At 40.3% G+C, this 19,183-nt stretch overlaps 1 pseudogene; it reads left to right on the top strand.

Moving 5' to 3' along the window:
* Window positions 1–13,062: 13,062 nt before the first annotated feature.
* On the top strand, window positions 13,063–17,929 carry LOC144652143 (ATP-dependent DNA helicase PIF1-like; annotated as a pseudogene).
* The last annotated feature ends 1,254 nt before the right edge of the window (window positions 17,930–19,183 follow it).

Here is a 19,183-nt window from a genome sequence, read left to right on the forward strand (position 1 = left end):
CAATGCATTAACTTCTGAACAGAAGCAAATTTTTTTAGCGTTTACTGCTTCCACCGGAAGTAATTTCACAACAGGCTACAAAAACACTTGTAAATATCACTTCACACCTGCATTGAATGATGTTGCAATTCTTAATTGTGCAACTCAGCAGAAATAATCAATTGCCACGAAATTAGTTCACTTTGGTTAACTATTAGCAACGTTTTAGTGTGTGAAAGACTTGTACCAGTACAAATTTGCGTTGTTAATTGTTTTAGGTTTAAATAATATTAGCGCCTAAAGACTTGCACCAGTACAAATTGCATTCTTAATCGTTTTAAACTTCGTTGCCTTAGAGCGCTGAACCCATCACATTCTTAATTGGTTATGTCACGTAATGTACTTGTAATCATATAGTACTTACTAGTAAATGGGAAATCTTGCAAAATAGCCATTTTCTTTTTTGCAAGATAGTGCGTTCACTAGTAATTATATAATACTTACTAGTAAATGCGAATTCTTGCAAATTAGCCGTTTTCTTTTTTGCAAGATAGTGCGTTTACTAGTAATTATATAATACTTACTAGTAAATGCGAAATCTTGCAAATTAGCCGTTTTCTTTTTTGCAAGATAGTGCGTTTACTAGTAATTATATAGTACTTACTAGTAAATGCGAAATCTTGCAAATTAGCCGTTTTCTTTTTTGCAAGATAGTGCGTTTACTAGTAATTATATAGTACTTACTAGTAAATGCAAAATCTAGCAAATTAGCCGTTTTCTTTTTTGCAAGATAGTGCGTTTACTAGTAATTATATAATACTTACTAGTAAATGCGAAATCTTGCAAATTAGCCGTTTTCTTTTTTGCAAGATAGTGCGTTTACTAGTAATTATATAGTACTTACTAGTAAATGCAAAATCTAGCAAATTAGCCGTTTTCTTTTTTGCAAGATAGTGCGTTTACTAGTAATTATATAATACTTACTAGTAAATGCGAAATCTTGCAAATTAGCCGTTTTCTTTTTTGCAAGATAGTGCGTTTACTAGTAATGATATAATACTTACTAGTAAATGCGAAATCTTGCAAAATAGCCGTTTTCTTTTTTTGCAAGATAGAGAGTTTACTAGTGATTATATAATACTTACTAGTAAATGCAAAATCTTGCAAAATAGCCGTTTTCTTTTTTGTAAGATAGTGCGTTTACTAGTGACGATATAATACTTACTAGTAAATGCGAAATCTTGCAAAAAAGCCGTTCTCCTTTTTTGCAAGATAGTGCGTTTACTAGTAATTATATAATACTAACTAGTTAATGCGAAATCTTGCAAATTAGCTGTTTTGCTTTTTGCAAGATTGCGTTTATTAGTAAATATAAATTATTTACTAGTAGGTGCGAAACTTGCAAAAAGTAGATTTCTTTTTTGCAACAAAATCCATTTATTAGTAAACAAATATCTTTAAGTTTTATTTGATTTTATATAATTCTCACTGCATGGTAAGTTTTTTTGTAAAATAATTCGTTTATTAGTTCTAGTAAAAATTTTTACAAACTTTGTAAATATATGAATTCCCAAAAAGAAACCTTTAAGTTGTAGGGAAGAAAAAGCAGGCAAGCTTAAAGTAGTTTTTTTCCACATTCTGTAGTTCTTACGTCTATGGAGACGTGATTTTGAATGAGTGATCAACAATAGATGGAAAAAAGTGAAAATACTCTATGAACATTAACATGTAATAACTAGAAAATCTATAAGGTAAAAATTGTTAGTACACCATCATCATCGATGATGATGAAGATAAGAATTTTGTATGTGAATGAAGCAAATCCATCTCGATAATAGAAATCTGATAACTATCTGATACCTGATACCCCTATGATATTGCGCCTTTATGGAAGGATATAGACAAGATAAGAGATTTAAGCTCTTACTGCTCCGTAGATAAAGCTGTAGACATCCTAAGAACTCCCAAGGGAAGCATTGATCTGCATTTCAACCATAAAGTAGTGATTTTCGGACTGCAATAATCTAAAGTTTCTACTGAAACATGCAACTTGTTGTCCACTGGCTCGTAAAAAACTTGGGCTGCAGTCTAATTGTTTATAAGGAAAAGGCGATACCTTCAGTTAAGGATCTCATTATATCCATACAACAGGAAACAGATGAAGAATTTCTTATTGAAAGTGACAAAATCATACATGAAAAAGTGCAAGAAAACAATTTTTTATCAGTGAACGCTGGTGAGGGTGCCAACGAAAGCGGTTCGCATGAGGAGCAATCAAACCAGAGAATTAAGAATAAAACTGATGTACAGATGTAAGGAGAAAATCAAGACAACCAAACTGACTGGACTACTACCAGAACAATTGGAGAAACCACGCGAAGCCAGGGAAATACTTTAGAGAGGACACCTGACTCAGTTTGGGCTTTCTAACCTGAAAGAGTTTCAAAAGGATGCAATCCAAGCTGTCGAGCTCTGAAGGGATTCAGTCATCATTCAGCTGACAGCATAAGGGAAGCACCTCTGTTACCAGCTGCCTGCCCTGTTTAAGAAAGGATCCGTTACAGTGGTAGTGCGTCCCACAATATCTCTGATAAATTTACAGATCGAAAATCTGAAGAGCAATGACATTAATGCTGTGTCTGTTGCTCCAGCCTCCATGGGATCCCCCTTTCAAAGCGTGGCTGCAGCAGAAAAGAGATCCTTTTTACTACCTGGAGTATTGCGATAAGAAGCTGAAAGACGAACTTATCACTATGAAAGAAAACCTTAAGTTGCTTGCACTGGATGAGGTCCACAAAATGGTTGGTAGGAGCTCCAATTTCCGTGCGAGTTACGACACTTTTAAATCAGTTAAGGATGAGTTCCAAAACACTCCAATGATGGGCTCTAACAGTGATGCTAAATGATTCATAACTCAGTGATTTATGTAAAAACTACTTAAGCCGACCTGTCCTAGTCAGAAGTAGTGTAAACAAAAGGAATGTTAAGATAAACATAGAATATTATGAAACCTTCAGCAAAAGCTCTGAAAAAGATAAGTGGGAAAAAGTCGCCCAGTATATCGCTAAAACGGTCCAGTCTGATTACGCAATAGATGATGTATAACTGCTAGTGGATAGCATCAAAGAAGCAGGTATCCAAGTTATAAAAGGATATCATGGCAGTCTCAGAAGCGAAGTAAAAAAGAAATCAACACTGCTTTTGTGTCCAAAAGCTTCAAAGTTCTTGTGGCTACAGAGTCTTATGAGGTTGGGACTCACAGTCCACACGTTTGTATGAGGAACAGGCCTGTAATTCTTTGGAAGAGCTGGCAGGAACAATGATGCTTCCAATGGACTTCTTCTTTCTTGTTAATGAACATGTACTCTTGTTAATGAACATGTAGTCATGTTCTTTAGAGCTGTTCTTCTGATGAAGTTGAGTTAAAAGAAGGATGACGAAAAGGCTTGGAAATGGATTTATGGTTAAAGGCTGGTTCCTGTTTGCGACGATGCCTTCTTCAAAACCTTGAGGATGCAGATGTTGTAGAAAAGGCTGGAAGTGGCAAATGCTGTTGCAGTTGTGATATCGAAGAAGAAAGAATATTTTTTTTATATGATGTTTTTATTTTTATTTTTTGATATTGTTATATATTTTATTTTTACAGAACCCCTTTGATAACAGTACTCATGTACTGAAGGGCCATCCTGTTTAAATATTCGTTATTATTATAAAGAGACTGCCTTGTTGTTTCTAAAAGCTTTAAAAGAGTTGATGAACATTCCACAGGTAAAGGACGTAAATGAGGATAAGCTCATTTCGTGGCTCAGGGGTCAAAACGAGATTGGTTATCAGCACCCGAAATCCAAAAATATATCGACTCCTCAGAGATGTATAGGTTCTGTTGTATATTTTATTGAAGCTTTCTACTTTTCCAAAATATGCTTGGATAATGTTTCTTTTTTTGTAGATTAGATGTGTATCAAACTGTTAATTCTGTGTTGTAAACAAACATAGGAGCAGAAAAAAAGCTTTCATTATTGTCTATTCATTGTTGTGTTAGTTTTTTTGCAATAAAACTATTGCAAAACTTTACTTTTTTTTGGTTATATTTCTGCCACAATGCGTGTACTCCTCACGCTCTTATGATGCATTAAAGTCACAGTCAATTTACACTAATTCCAAATATTTCATATTTGTAGGAAACATGTTGTCTCATGGGAATCCACGGCAAAAACCCAGCCATCTAATGGGAAGATGCGTGCTTTTGAGCAGTTTAAAAATGGCAGGGATTACAAAGAAATCACAGTTTGTTTGGGAGTGCAGGAATCAACCGCCCAAGTTTATACCATCAACGCTAAAGCCACTAAAGCCCCGCTCGACCATAAGAGGATAGCGAGCCTGCTCGAAGTAGCGGATGCAATATTTTCAACTATAAGGGCAGCCGTATCTTTTAACGTAGACTCTAAATTAAGAACCATAAGAGAAGAGCTTAATGAATCTTACTCCTATAATAAAATTCGCTTTGTTTTAGCTTGCATGATTAGGGGACTTGATTTGTAGTTTTGATTTGAAGTCTTAGTGACAGATCAATGTTATAAAGAAGGAGAATATATGAAGTATTTTCATTCATGATTATGCCGCGGAATTCCAGAATGCGTGGATTACATAACCCTGTTTGTTTAACGTTGGTTACGTAATAAAGTGTCAAATTACCATGTGCAATGTCTCATCATTTAAGGATCCGGCTGCTTAGATTCGGGGCATTTCGAAAGAAATTCGCTAGCCGGTAAGTCAGGTGAAATTTTCGTTTATCTGCGCGCTACGTCGCCGAAGCTTTGCCACCGCGTGTTCAACTTTTTTCCTGGTCTTATTTCCTTTTCACAAGTTTAGAAGCTTTAGTTGTTATGGCTGTTCCAGTGGAACCTGCGGCTGCCGATTTGGCAGCTCTTGGAGATCCTGCGCCACCCGTGGCTCCAGCTCCGGCCGCCGCCGAACCAGCACCGCCTGCAGGACCCGCGGCAGCGGCGGAGGGTCAACAAGATCAGTTAAACGAGGTATTTCAGTTTGGCTTGTTTTTTCTTTTTTGGGGGGTTGTTGGTTTTTTCTAGTTCATTGCACCGGCTTTTGCTTTATTTCACTTCATTATCCCTCGTGGCTTAGTGGCACGTTGTTTCGTGTGTTTTAGGGGTTTCTTGCATATTTCTATCGGCGTGTTGCTTTTGTTTCGGCTCATTTGCATTCAGTTGTTATTTCCATACGCCATGCGTTTATTTGTTCTGTTCGTTAGTCTAGCATATTCATACTTAGGCTGTTTTCCCGCCTAGGTTTGGGCTTTTTGCTCGTTTGTCGGGCACAAATTGGCGGTTGCCACATGTCGTATCGGCTCTAGTTTTGGTTTAGCTCGTGTGTCGAGCTCATTCTGGCAGTTGCCGTGTGTCGGCCTTTGCTAAAACTTTCGCTCGTGTGTCGAGATTCTATGTTTCATGCCGTGTGTCGGCTCCAGTTGTTGTTCGCTCGTGTGTCGAGCACAAATTGGCTGTCGCCGTTTGTCGGCTAAGGTTAAAACTTTATTCGCTCTAGTTGTGTATCAGCTCGTGTGTCGAGCACAATTTGGCAGTTGCCGTGTGTCGGCTTTAGCTAAAACTTTTGCTCGTGTGTAGAGCTTCTATGTTACATGCCGTGTGTCGGCCTTAGTTTGTGTTTTTGCTCGTGTGTCGAGCGTTATTTGGTTTTTGCCGTGTGCCGGCCGAAGTTTTGGTTCTGCTCGTGTGTCGAGTGTTTATTGGCCGCTAGTTGCCACGTGACTTTCGTTTTTGTATCTAGCTTTATTGTACCTTGCCTTGTGTTGGCCCTAGTTGTGTATTTGCTCGTGTGTATTTGCCACGTGACTTTCGTTCTTGTATCTAGCTTTATTGTACCTTGCCTTGTGTTGGCCCTAGTTGTGTATTTGCTCGTGTGTCGAGCGCATATTAGTCGTGGGTTTCCATGCGTCTACATAAGCCTTAGGCTTTCGCTCGTGTGTTTAGCTCTCATGTATTATGCCATGTTTCGGATCAAGGATTTATATTTGCTCGTGGGTCTATTACCGTTTTCAGCCAACGTTTTTTGGCGTTGTTAAGCTTGGAAAGTTGCCATGCGCAGGCTTTAGGTGTGTTGCATCTCGTGTGTCGAGTACCAAGTTTTTCGTACGCCGCGTGCAGGTCTTGGCCCATTTGTTGCTTACTCCAAATTTTAAGGCGTTATGTGTAGACTTTCACGGCTAAGATCTTTCGTCCTTACATTTGCGCAAATCTCGTATAGTGGTCGTTTGTTGGCTTTACGCTCCCGTGTTCTTCGGAGTTTGTGTTTTTTGGTTTCCTCGTGTGTCGTGTTGGCTTTAGTCTATGGGCGTTCTTGTTTTGTTTGTGGGGTTTGTAGCTCACAGCTGTTGCCCGTTGACCGGCTCTAATTTGCGTTCGTTCATTAGCAGTATATTGTTTTCGTTAGTCAGTGTTTGTATTCCGCTGTGTTAATTTTGTTTCTTTTGTATTCTCAGTCTTTTTGTTTCAGTTTTACAAACGAATAAACAAAGTAATAGAGTAGTCGCTTTACCTATTGTGCACTGTCCACATTATGCGTTTATGTTGTTTATAACAGTGATTCGTTTCGTATACAATATGTTTTTTGCTCTTCTCGCCTCATTCCGTGTAATGTTTGCTTAAGGTTCTTGTTGGTTTTATGCATTCAGTGGAATGAGAGTGAGTTGTTTTATTCGTTTCTTTTCCCCAGCTGGAGGCTTTGAAAAAAGAAATCCAGGATCTCAAAGATTCTAACGACGAGAAGTCGGTCGACATAGCTCTTCGTCATGTTCGTCAACTGCTATCGCGTCCCCCCTCCATCTTCGACGCCTTCGCGACCACGGCGGCTTTGGAGCAGCTTGCTGACGTCGCAATGGAGAAGGGCCACGAGCGTGCCAATCGTTTCGCTATTGTACTCCGTCAAACCAGGCCACTTATGGGTTCCTCGTCTTTGCAGCAGGTGCTCCTTAAACTAGTCGGTTCCGATGAGGAGGTGGCGATTGCGAAGGAAATTCAAAAGGCGGTGAAACAGGCCCCTGGGGTTTGGCCTCGATCCACCGCGGCATTCCAGCCGCCTGGTGCTTCCCGCGAAGGAAATTCAAAAGGCGGTGAAACAGGCCCCTGGGGTTTGGCCTCGATCCACCGCGGCATTCCAGCCGCCTGGTGCTTCCCGCGAAGGAAATTCAAAAGGCGGTGAAACAGGCCCCTGGGGTTTGGCCTCGATCCACCGCGGCATTCCAGCCGCCTGGTGCTTCCCGTCAAGCGTGCTTTAATTGTGGCCGTCGGGGTCACATTGCTAGATCTTGTTGGAGGCCACAAAGTGCTCGCAAATTTCGAGGAGCTAAAAGAATGTAATGTTCTGTTTTGGGCTCAATAAAATGCTTTCCTTTGTGTCAAAGATGTTGTGTTTTTTGTTTATTATTTAAAAAAACGGATTTATATAGCAATTCTTTACACTTATTTCCAGTTTTTTACCCACACTTTCTTTCAATTTTGTTTCTCATGCCTTTATCCCATCGTAGCTTACACATTTCCCCTCCACTCTCCTAGCCGTGATCAGAAGGGTAATCTCAGTTACACCCTATAATCTGTTTACGACGGATTCCTGGTCCGGCTCGGTTCGTGGGGTTCTTTTTCCCTCTCGCTCAGTTTATACGTTCTTTTTACGTTAAGTTTGTTTTTTCCGTTCTCCTTGTTAAGTTGTTTCTCTTTCTGTCGATCTTTTCGTAGGAGTTTTCAACCTTCTGCCAGTCCTACTTTAAACACCGTCCAAAATCTGTTTTATGGTGCGACAGGGAAAACAACCCCACTAACTGGGCTGGGCCTCTTCCGTCTGTAGAGATGGTTGCTGATGGCCGGGTTTTCGCCTCCCCGGATATGCTTCGATTTCGTCATCCAGAATCGTTCGTGGCTGGCAACCTTACCACGTGTCAAGACCAATGGGAGTTAATCTCTGTGGGTTATGATAAAAGAGATTTCGTGCTGGCCGTCATTAGAGAGGGTGTGGATATTTTTGATTTCTTCACTCCCTTCAACGGCACTTTTCAAGGTAAATCCTATCGCAGTGATTTGCCTCCCCGAATGTGTTTCCCGAACTCTCCTGCTTGTCAACCGTTTCAAGAATTCATCACTGCGACCATTATGGACAGGATCGCCAACGGTTCGATCAATGTCATCGGCCGTGTCAACGAAGTTGAACCGCCTTATTTGGTTATGCCGATTACAGTCGAGCCAAGTAAACCTCGTATGTGTTATGATGAACGTTTCCTTAATTGTTGGATCAAAGATTGTCCTTTTAAACTTGATTACCTGACAGACCTTTGCCGCTATGTAGACCCAGGCCACTATCAGACTACATTCGATGATAAAAGCGGTTATGATCATATCCGTCTCCACCCGCGCAGTTCTACCTTCTTTGGTTTCCAGTGGCAAGGCTGGTATTTTACATACGCCTCTCTCACTTTTGGCTGGAAAGCTAGTGCTTTTGTCTACAACACCGTTGGCATGACTGCAACCCATTTTATTAGATCGCGTGGCGTACCCTGTTCACAGTACATTGACGACCGTCATGTTGGGCAGTTACGTTTACGTTCGCGAGCTGATAGCGAGTATGCTTTCTCCAACTTTCAGTTAGCTCAAATGGCCGCATTCATCGCTTGTTATGTTGTCATTTCCTTGGGGTACTTCATTGGCCTCAAGAAAAGTTGTTTGTCTCCTTCAATGGCCAGGCGCTTTCTGGGTTATGTTTGTGATTCGGAGAAGCAGGCCTTTCTCCTCCCTCAAGATAAAAAGGAGAAATTTGCAGTACTAAGAGAAGCCATCCTGAGCAAGAAATATGTTTCTCTTAAAACTCTCCAAAAGTTCGCCGGTAAAACTACTTCTTTTTCCCTGCACGTCCCAGCAGCCAAATTATACACCAATTCTGTGTACCAGGCTATTTCCAAAGCTGCTAAGGCTGGCTCTCGCCAAGTTAAGCTATCTCCTGCTCTCCAAAAAGAGATATCCTACTGGCGTTTCCTTGATAGTTGGCAAGGTTTCCTGCCTTGGAGAAGCGAGTCTCACTTGCAGGTTCGTTTGTTTTCGGATGCCTCTAATTTTGGTTGGGGTGGATGTCTTTTTAACCCCGGGCGACCCGATGTCGTGGTTCGTGGTTATTGGGATGTTGCCGATCGAGAACGCCTCATCATCGTTAAGGAAACTCAAGCCCTTCGTCTCACATTGGATAATCTCCTTCATCGCTTTGCAAATACTAGAGTGGATGTGTTTGTAGACAACAAAGCTCTGGTGTCTAGTTGGGGGAACCAGGTCTCAAGGTCCGCGGACGTTTCTGACATTATGAAGTCAATTTTCCAGTTTTCTTTCAGCAGAAATCTCTCTCTCTCTTTGCAATATGTTCCTTCAAAAAGTAACCCTGCGGATTCTCCTTCTCGCATACTTTTACCGATCTTGACGCTTCACTTGACGCCCGCTGGAAATTGGTGGAGTCAGCCTTCGGACCTCACACCATCGACTTAATGGCTCTTCCTTCCAACGTCAAGTTGGACCGCTCAGGTCATCCTTTAAGATTTTTCTCCCCTTTTCCATGTGTGCAAGCAGAAGGAACAAATGTGTTCTCTCAGGCATTATCTTCTGGCGAAAATGCCTATGTGTTTCCACCGTTTTCACTTATTGGTCCACTCCTGCGGTTCCTAGCGTCGCAACCATGCCCCTTCACCATGGTCGTCCCAGATGTCTCCCCAAGAAGGTACTGGTGGCCGCTCCTCCAGCGTCAAGCTGTCGCTTCATTCAAATTGGCTCGAATGGGGGATAATTCCATTCTTCTGTTTCCCGCTAAAACAGGCCATGCAGCATGGGTACACAGACCACTTCAATGGGACCTTTGGGTTTTTCGCTTCGCTTCTGCTGAATAATTGGTGCCCTTTTCAACTATGAACTTAGGGGAACTTGCTTGTTCTAGCTGCATAATTGTATTTTGTAATATGAGATTAAGTTTATTCATTTTTTGTTACCGTATCTGTTCGAATCTCATTAAATGCACATTTGTTTTGTTCTTGCAATCTGTGTTTTGTTTTCTTTCTTTTCCTCTTTGAGCCTTGTGCTTATCTTACTTTTAGTCTCTTGCTTGTTTAGGTCCTTCCCCAAGTGGCAAGAATCTGGGTCCCCGCAGTCAGTTGCCCAGACTGTTCTTATCCAAACGACGCCTCTTTTGCATTTTGCCAGCAATGCGGATACGTACGAAAGAAACAATCCGGGGTACCAGACTCTCAAAAAGTCCATTTAGACCTTCCTGCCATTGACGACCGTCTTGAAGCCCTTCGCAAGATAAAGAGCGATAAACCTTACCAGAAACAAAAATCCAGCCTTCTCCAGGAACTTGAGCGTTTTCTTCGCTCTCTGTCCTCGCCAAAATCTCTAATGTCAGCCACCCCCCAGGATATAACGCGGTTCCTAGTTTGGAAGGATAAAGGTGGGAAAACGAAAGTTCACCTGCCCCAATGTAAGCACTTTGGAGTTTCCGGAAAAGCTCGCTGCTCGTGTCCAACTAGACTCGCAGCTGGAACAATTGATAATTTGATTGGAAAATTGCGCTCTATCTTTATAGAGGCAGGAAGGGGTGATTGTTGGAATGATATTCTCGGCATGGGAAACCCAGCAGCTCATTACTCTGTAAAACAGTATCTCGTTTTGATGAGAGAGGAACAAGCCAAGGCCTGGGTTTGTCCAAAACAGGCTGTCCCTATTTTCTTTGAGAAGCTGTCTAAGCTGTGTTTGTACCTGAGGAGTTTAGTTTTTTGTAAAAATACATCCCCTGTACAACGTTATCTCTATGCTAGGGATTTAGCTTTTTTCTGCCTTGATTTCTATTCTGGGGATCGTGGCTCAGACCTGGGTAGGATTTTTACGAAGGAAATTGCTTCTCTCCCAGACGGGGGTGGGTTTTTGTTTCGCCATACTTTTGGTAAAACCCTGGGGGGTGGGGAAAATCTAACCTTTGTTAAAAGTGCCCGGCCCCCCGTGGCTAATCTAACGTTGTACGTGAAATTATGTGACCTTATGTCTGTCAATTTAAGAGAAGGTTATTTGTTCAGAGTATTAAACAGCAAAAATGCAATTTCTGAAGACCCTTTCGTGGGTTCTGCCGTTGCCAACAGGCTATTTTTACACCTGCGCTCTGCTGGGATTTATAATGGAGAAACAATGCATAGTTTTAGGAGCGGGTGCTCGATTACTCTGTCCTTGCTGGGCGTACCCTCTGAGGATGTAGCCAGGCATGTGGGGTGGTCCTCTATCGTTACAGCCGAGTACTATTCTCAAACGGGAAAGGTGATGAATTCGGATGCAGTGGCAACTTCATTGGCAATGAGCACAGGCCCAACTACAGAAGGGGGAACTCCGCCTGCTTGCATGGTTTCTCGGGTCTTCTCAGAGAAGAATGAAATGGGGAACCTCTCCTTAGCCTTTCTCTAGGGTTGGGGTATGGAAAGGGGGTTTTCTGAGTTATGGGGGAGAAATCCGTCTGTGAGCTCCTTTTTTCTATGGTTGCAAGGTTTTTTTATGGCAAAGGATCTGAAGTAGCAAGATGCGTGAGCAGACGAAGGCCACAATATTTTCCCATAACTTAACCACGCCCGACAATGAGCGGCATACTAATGAATGAGAATGGTATACTATTTTCATTCATGATTATGCCGCGGAATTCCAGAATGCGTGGATTACATAACCCTGTTTAACGTTGGTTACGTAATAAAGTGTCAAATTACCATGTGCAATGTCTCATCATTTAAGGATCCGGCTGCTTAGATTCGGGGCATTTCGAAAGAAATTCGCTAGCCGGTAAGTGAGGTGAGATTTTCGACCCTCCCACCTCCCCTTCGGCGACATAGTCATAGCTAGCGTCAGTTTCGCATCCAGCCGCTCGTTGCCTCGGCCACAATATTTTCCCATAACTTAACCACGCCAGACAATGAGCGGCATACTAATGAATGAGAATGGTGTACTATTTTTCTCTAGTTTTGTCAATGTCAACAAATGCTTACAATTGAGTTTGCTCATCATTTCCCGGTGAACGATATTTTTTTCCTCATACAAAAGTTTTACAGTTTTTTTTTCTAAGTTGCATAGCCCACCACATATATATGAATCAATTATAGCGTGGTGGAGGGGAAGTGGGGATCCAGGGCAGACCAGAAAGATCACGGACTGAAGGGAGCTAATGAAAAAGAAATTGAACACGCGCAATTTCAAATTTGACCTCTGGACATATTTAGCCTGGCGGAAATAAATTATGTTATGACAACAAAGACAGGAAAAATTACATTATATTTTCTCAATTGAGGACTTTTATCCTGATGAAAGTTAATAAAAATTTAGTCCTCAACTTCTGACAATGGTATTGTATAATGAGAACTTTTCAATGACAAGTGTATGCTACAATGTAGAAAATAGGTGTTACAGAACAGATCGGTAAATCCCATTGCCATTCCCATAGCAGCATTGCTTCCAGCCATTTGGCTAATATTTTCACACTTTTCGGAGGGCAATAAGCTATTATAGCTACCACGGTTCCATGCCTGTGCAATTCAACAATCATGCTTCATCCATCTTGATTTATAATAAAGAAAAACTTCTACCTTTAGTGACAAAAACATTACAGTCTCATTTGTGCCAACACACAAACTGTATTTATTTCTACCAAAATATTAAAACAGTTTGACGGTTTCAGTTGTGGAGTGCTTGTAATTGAGGTATGAATTTTTTTATGATAAGATAAAGCATTTTGGTAGAATTGCTCTATTGTGGGAAAGCGGAAGCAGAGCATTTCAAATCACTTGTATTGGTCTGCTGCCAGCAGTGCTGGAGATGGCAAACAAGTGCAAGCAAAGTGGTTGTCTATCACTAACCATGTCATCAATGTACATTTAACAGTGGCGTAGCCAGGGGAGGGTTCCAGGGGTTCCGGAACCCCCCTTCGGGATATCGCAATAGCTAATTCAAGAGAAAAAATATTATTAGAACCCCCCTTCAATTCCGCCAGATTAGAAAAATGAAATTAGGAAACCCTGTGCGAGCTGCCATCCAGTACTATGCAGATGATCTACCATCACCCCAAGTTGTAGATGTGGAGCTTGTTGGCGACGAAAGTGGCTAAGTGCAGATCAAGACCTATCAAACAGTGCAGTTCAGGCCTTGGCAGAATGTGACAGCGATTTTTATCCAAATGTGCACAAGTTGCTGCGCATCTTGTATACGTTGCCAATTACTTCTGCAGAATGTGAGCGATCGTTCAGCACATTGCGCAGACTAAAGACATACCTGCGGGCTACAATGACCAGCGAGCAAGAGTCAGGACTTGCTCTTATGAACATACATTACAACAGACAAATTGACATTAGTGCAACAGTCAACATTTTTGCACGGAAGCATCCACGGTGCCTACTTCTGGCTGATATACTAGCTGACTAGTGAGTGACTGACAACTTTTCCCTTCCCTAACTTTGAGTAAGAAAATGAACACTGACTTAAGTGCTAAATTTACTGCCCCTTTTTTTCTAAACTCCTTTTCTTGCTGACAGTTCCAAGAAATTCAAAGCAATTGGATTGCTGATAAAATAATGTTGAGTTATATTTGGATGGGATTTATAAATGCACCTTTATGCTGCTTTGAATTGCATTTCAATCACAGTGAGATGGCCACGAAAATTGTTGCTAGTTTACTCGTGCAATTTGAACTTGCAGTTTTACAAGCTCACTGCAAAAATTACTGCTTCAGTTGAAGGCAGTTATGCAACTTAGAAAAAAACTTTTAATAAGCGGGTTTTATTGCGATTTATTTAGCAGATAGGCAAGAAGCTGTTTTGCAGCATATATTGGATTTTGACACCAGACAGCTCAGGAATGTTGAGGAATATTAACACTAAACTAGAATATCTATCCATGTAACCTTGATATAAAAGCATATCTGAACTGTGCTATTTAATGTACATGAACATTACAAGTATTTGCCATTGTTTAAAAAAGTCACACACGAAGCAATCACAGCTACTCTTGGTTCAGCAATACAACATTAAATACAGAAAGAGTTGCATGAAAAATAGTGTCTCCTCTCAATTCCTCAGATGCCTAAATTTCCTTTGAAAATCTCAATTCTTCAAATTTTATTTATTGATAAATTTGACATCTTGCTTTCAAAGTTCTCCTGGCCTTGTGTCAAACCATGTTCATGGTAACTACCATTTTGTTTATTCTTTTTTTCTATATACAGTAAAATGATCATGTTGTATTTCTGGATGATGGCGAGATAAATTCCATACTTGCTGAGTTCCTCCTACAGTTACAAAGAGGTGTTTCCCAAGGGTCCACATCCCAGGGAGTCTTTGTACCTAAAGGGAGTGTCATATTGACCTCCAATTACCATGAGCCTCAAATGTATTTGGTGTTAATATAAGCATTATATGTTGTCTTTAGTTCATCCACACTGTCAAATAAGGAGTATCGTTTCACTGGAATTTTATTATGTTGGAAAGGAATATATTTGGGGGCTAAAATTTGGAAGACATCCATGGTATGGTATGGATAGTTTCTGAAATCGCCCAATCCACACTCCTGAAATAAACATCGTGAGATCCAATCAAACCATTTATCATTTTAAATATAATTTTCAGGCTCAATAAAAAAACAGAAGTTGTCTATAGTGTTGACGATACGGATGCCTGACTATAGTGTTTACTTACTTAGAAATATTCGTAATTTATCTGAAGTACATTTCGGGGAAGGGGTGGGGCTTTTATGAGTACGCAAGGGAACATTCTCAAACGGTGGATTTTCATAACTGAACAAAATTGTGAAATCCAACGTCTTTAGAAAGCCCCATTCAGGAATGCAAAAGTGTTAAATCACCTATTTACCAACCCAATGATTTTTACCAGTTCTGTGTTAGGGAAATGCTGGAAATATGTTTGATTTCATTGTTTCAGCAAAGTCCAGTAGCTGGCATTTTAAACATAGAAAAGCATTGAACAAGTAAGCAGTATCAATTGTATTAAATGTTTCTCTCTTTCACAATCCTTTCAAAAGGACAATGCATTGTTTCTTAAATTGTGCCACCTTACAGACAAGTGAAATGATACCCAGAGATCTATTGGCACTACGTATTGTTCTAGAGTTGTGAAAAAGGAAATTTTCCAGTTTTTAAACACCAAATCTCAAGTTTTTGAAGGTGTCATCGGAGCTGTCATACAGAATAAAACTAACGTTGATCATTGGTCAAATGTTTACACAAGAAAAGGCTAACAGATCACATCAGTTCTTGAGTCAGTTTTGTGTGTCGATCCTTCAATAGAGAGGCAGCAATAAGAGGTCTATGACTATCCTGACACTACCGTAACAAGGGAAACGGAACAGAGGAAACAGCTAACTGCTAACCACGACCTACTACTTAAGTATGTCAAGGCCATCCCTCTGCCAGACAAGAGTGCACTTAATGTAGCTAAGGGGTTTTAAAGGCCAAGTGTTGCCATGGAGTCCCAGCCGAGACTTTGTGAACAAAAAAGGCTATTGCCATTTATTCACTGGAAAGTCCAAATATACAACGTTTTGCAGTGACAAAAGCTTTATTATGTTGTATCTTTCTTATCCAGGTGTGCGAGAAGGTTATGGAGAACATTTAAGTTCTATCCAGAATCTCTTCAGCCTACCATCCTCAGTTGAATGCCCTGCACGAGAAAATGAATCAATTGATAAAATGGTGAAACTGATAAGACCAGTACATTGACAAATCTAACAGACTGCCATTTTAATATAATTTTTAACCCTACGGATGGCTTGACTGTGATATCATCCAACAAGCTCATGTTTTATTAGAGCTGGTGAATCTTTTTAGCGAGCAACACTTGGCCCTATTAGGAATTTTAATGTTGTTAGTGGTAAAATTGTAAACATTTTGCACACTGGGATCAATCATTGGGTGTGTATGAGCTCAATTGCACAGGTGCCTGGATATGTAAAGCGTTTTGATAGCCTATATCATGACTCAGTTATAATTCAAGAAAAAAAAGGAACAAACAAATGTTTATTAGAGAGATGTTTGATTGCTTATTGCACATATTTGTATTAATATTTGTATTAACACACTGAGATGAGAAGAAAGCACTAAATCATTTTTAATCTTTTTAAGAGCTGAAGAATAGATGTTTGGTAAATAATACAAATTCTGAAAAAAAGAAAATGCAAACAAATTAAATCAAAATAATTTACTTTTTTTAATGTCTTATACACAAGCATTTAGAAAATAAAGACAGGGTACCGGTATTTTAAAATTGTTGCTGATGCCACCACCACTGGAATCCATTTCAACAAAATGGAAAAGGCAAAAATGAATGACCTTGTAAAACCCAGGGATACATGAAAAGGTCATACAGGATCCTGTCTTATCTCTACCACATACAACAGAGTGCGTAAGATGGTTTGTCTTTAGGCAATTTTTCTTGGCACTATCTTTTACATATAGAATTATACACGCCTATAAATGATAAAGCGTTTTGCCAATTGTGTTTTTAGTTAACAAATTATTTTCTTAGAGCACTAAGATCGTTTCATCTGTTCAGCCTTGTCTTTGGATGGTTGAAAAACTGCCAAGTCGTCGCTTGTAGGAGTGTGGTGAAACTGTACTTGATAATTTCATTGAGCTTTTTAATCATCAGTTAACCCCTCACTGAAGAGCAAGCTGAAATTCTACAGTTTGCTAAGAGTGGGCACAACCTCCTTATCACTGGTCAGGCTGGTGCAGGAAAATCTACAGTTGTCAACTCCATCAGACAAGACTGCAAACAACGTGGTTTGAATGTTGCTATTGTTTGCTCAAGTGCAAACGAAAATGGTGTGGCATCCACTGTACATTCCTTTTATGGTCTTGGTGCCGCGGATATGCCATCGAAACAATTAATTCATTGTGCTGTTGGGGATAGGAGGCTGTGCAAAAAACTGAGAACAGTTGTTTTGATTTGGGACAAGGCCAGTATGTCGAGTGCTAGAATGATGGAACTTGTGAACGCTCTTCACCATCTCTCATCTGAAGAATCTGGCCTTAAAAGGCTTCCATTTGCTGGCAAACAGGTTATCATTGTAGGTGAATTCCTGCAACTGCGCCCTGTTCCAAGCTCTTTTGACTCCGGGGATTTCATGTTTAAATCAATAGTCTTCCAACATGCCATAGCTCATCTTTTTTAACTGACCAAAGTCTTGCGGCAATCGGAAGGTGACAAGATTTTTGCTGCAGCTTGGAAGGACCTGGCATGCAGCTCAGTAACACTTGTTACTAGGGGTGAATCATTCATGTGTTAATTACTCAATAAGTCTTATAATTAGGCACTTCTTTTGACATTCTTTTCTGAAAATTATTTGAAAGCAGCTAACAACGTGCAACACTTACTGGACAGCGATATGCTGCCAGCTTTCCATAGTAAGTATGACATATCAAGTCCACTGTTTGCTAACTGCTGACTGCATGGAGCAATTGTCGAGAGAATTAGAGCCTGGCCTTGCTGAAAATGCCACCCATATCTTTTTTCAAAATGAATGGAGCTTTGCTGTTCAATAGATCAACCCTAAATGTCACCAGTAGTGAAATTTTCAAGTTCAACGCTACAATTGAGGGCAATGGAGCCAAAGTCAAATGGCCAGGAGAGAGGGTGTTGTTTTTAAAGAAAGACTGTAAGGTCATGCTTATATGGAACAAGTCAGAAATTTTAGAAAACTGAAGCATGGGAATCTTTAAAAGAGTAAAACATGATGATACCCAACAGGTTCAATTCGAACACGTTCGGACGGTCAGCATAAGGGGAAAGACCTGGATCCAAAGAAATAGTTTAGGGGAAATCGTTTGGCCCTTGAAAGTGCTTGTGTCCAGTTGTTAAACAACGCTTAATGTGCAAGGAAAAAGGAAAACATGGCAGAAGTTGTAATAATTGCTGGACTACTGTACTTTTTTGGATACCAATAAGAGAAAAGATGAGAAGAATTATGGCTAACCGGTGTATAGATTTAACGGTCAAGAGGAAAGGACTTTACCCGCTAAACAACTGTAACTTGTTTATTTGTTATGTGCCCGGCACCATGTTTGATCAACATGCAGTTGTTCTGTGTTGTCTTACGCTATCAGGCTGCACGGAATCAGGCTAATTTTAGTTCATTGTCGGTTATTGGTAAATACCTTAGAGCTGTTTGGATTTCAATGCGTTTATTAAATATAAAAGTGTAGATAAACTTCCTGTTTTCTTGCCTCTATGTTCCGATTATTAAAACAACACCTAACGCATTTTAGCCAAACAGTTAACAGTTTTGAAAAGAAAGCGGTCAAGATGAAAGATGCAAATTTTGTTCACGGCGAGTTTTGCTTGAAACACTTATAACTGCCTCAAAATATTGCCACGAAAGTTCAGGATCAAGCTAATTATCGCGTGAAAGTACGTGCAATTTTGCGAAAGTGTGCGATAATTTGGGATAAATTACCCCACACATGTCGAATTATACTTCGAAATTTTGCGTGGCAAAGTTCATTAGTCCATCAGCTAGTGGGGTTGTATGGCTCACTTAAGGGGAACAAACGAAACTTGTCTAATATTACTCTTTGACTATCATAAAAATGTGTGATAGCAAGGATAAAACGGTAGCTTTCACTGTGTCAATCGAATTTGAAATTTGCTCTCATATCCTTCTTTTGGCCGCCATCTTGGATTTTAAAACAAAAATCCTTTTTTTTATTCGTTCTTAAATACTTACTGATTTTTTGCTTAGATATATATTTGAGAGGTACTACATATTCAGGCGCGTAGCTGAGGTTTATGGAAGGGTGTTCGTATTGACAGGAATATTTATTAGGGGGTTATTAAATACGAGCGCCAAAGGCGCGAGCCTCTAGGGGGGTCTGGGGGCATGTCCCCCCAGAATATTTTGAAATCTAGAGGCCCGGAAATGCTATTTTCAGCATTGTACACGTCAATATTTCAAACTCGATGGAGTGTAAAATAACAGGTATTTTTAGTCATAACAACAATATTTCGAGGATACCTAAACTTCGAGCCAGGATCCGAGCCAGGATCCGAGCCAGGATTCGAGCTAGGATCCGAGCCAGGATCCGAGCCAGGATTTGAGCCAGGATTCGAGCTAGG

Source organism: Oculina patagonica, chromosome 4, assembly GCF_052425735.1.
Source record: "Oculina patagonica isolate OP01 chromosome 4, crgOcupat, whole genome shotgun sequence".
Classification (NCBI taxonomy): domain Eukaryota; kingdom Metazoa; phylum Cnidaria; class Anthozoa; order Scleractinia; family Oculinidae; genus Oculina; species Oculina patagonica.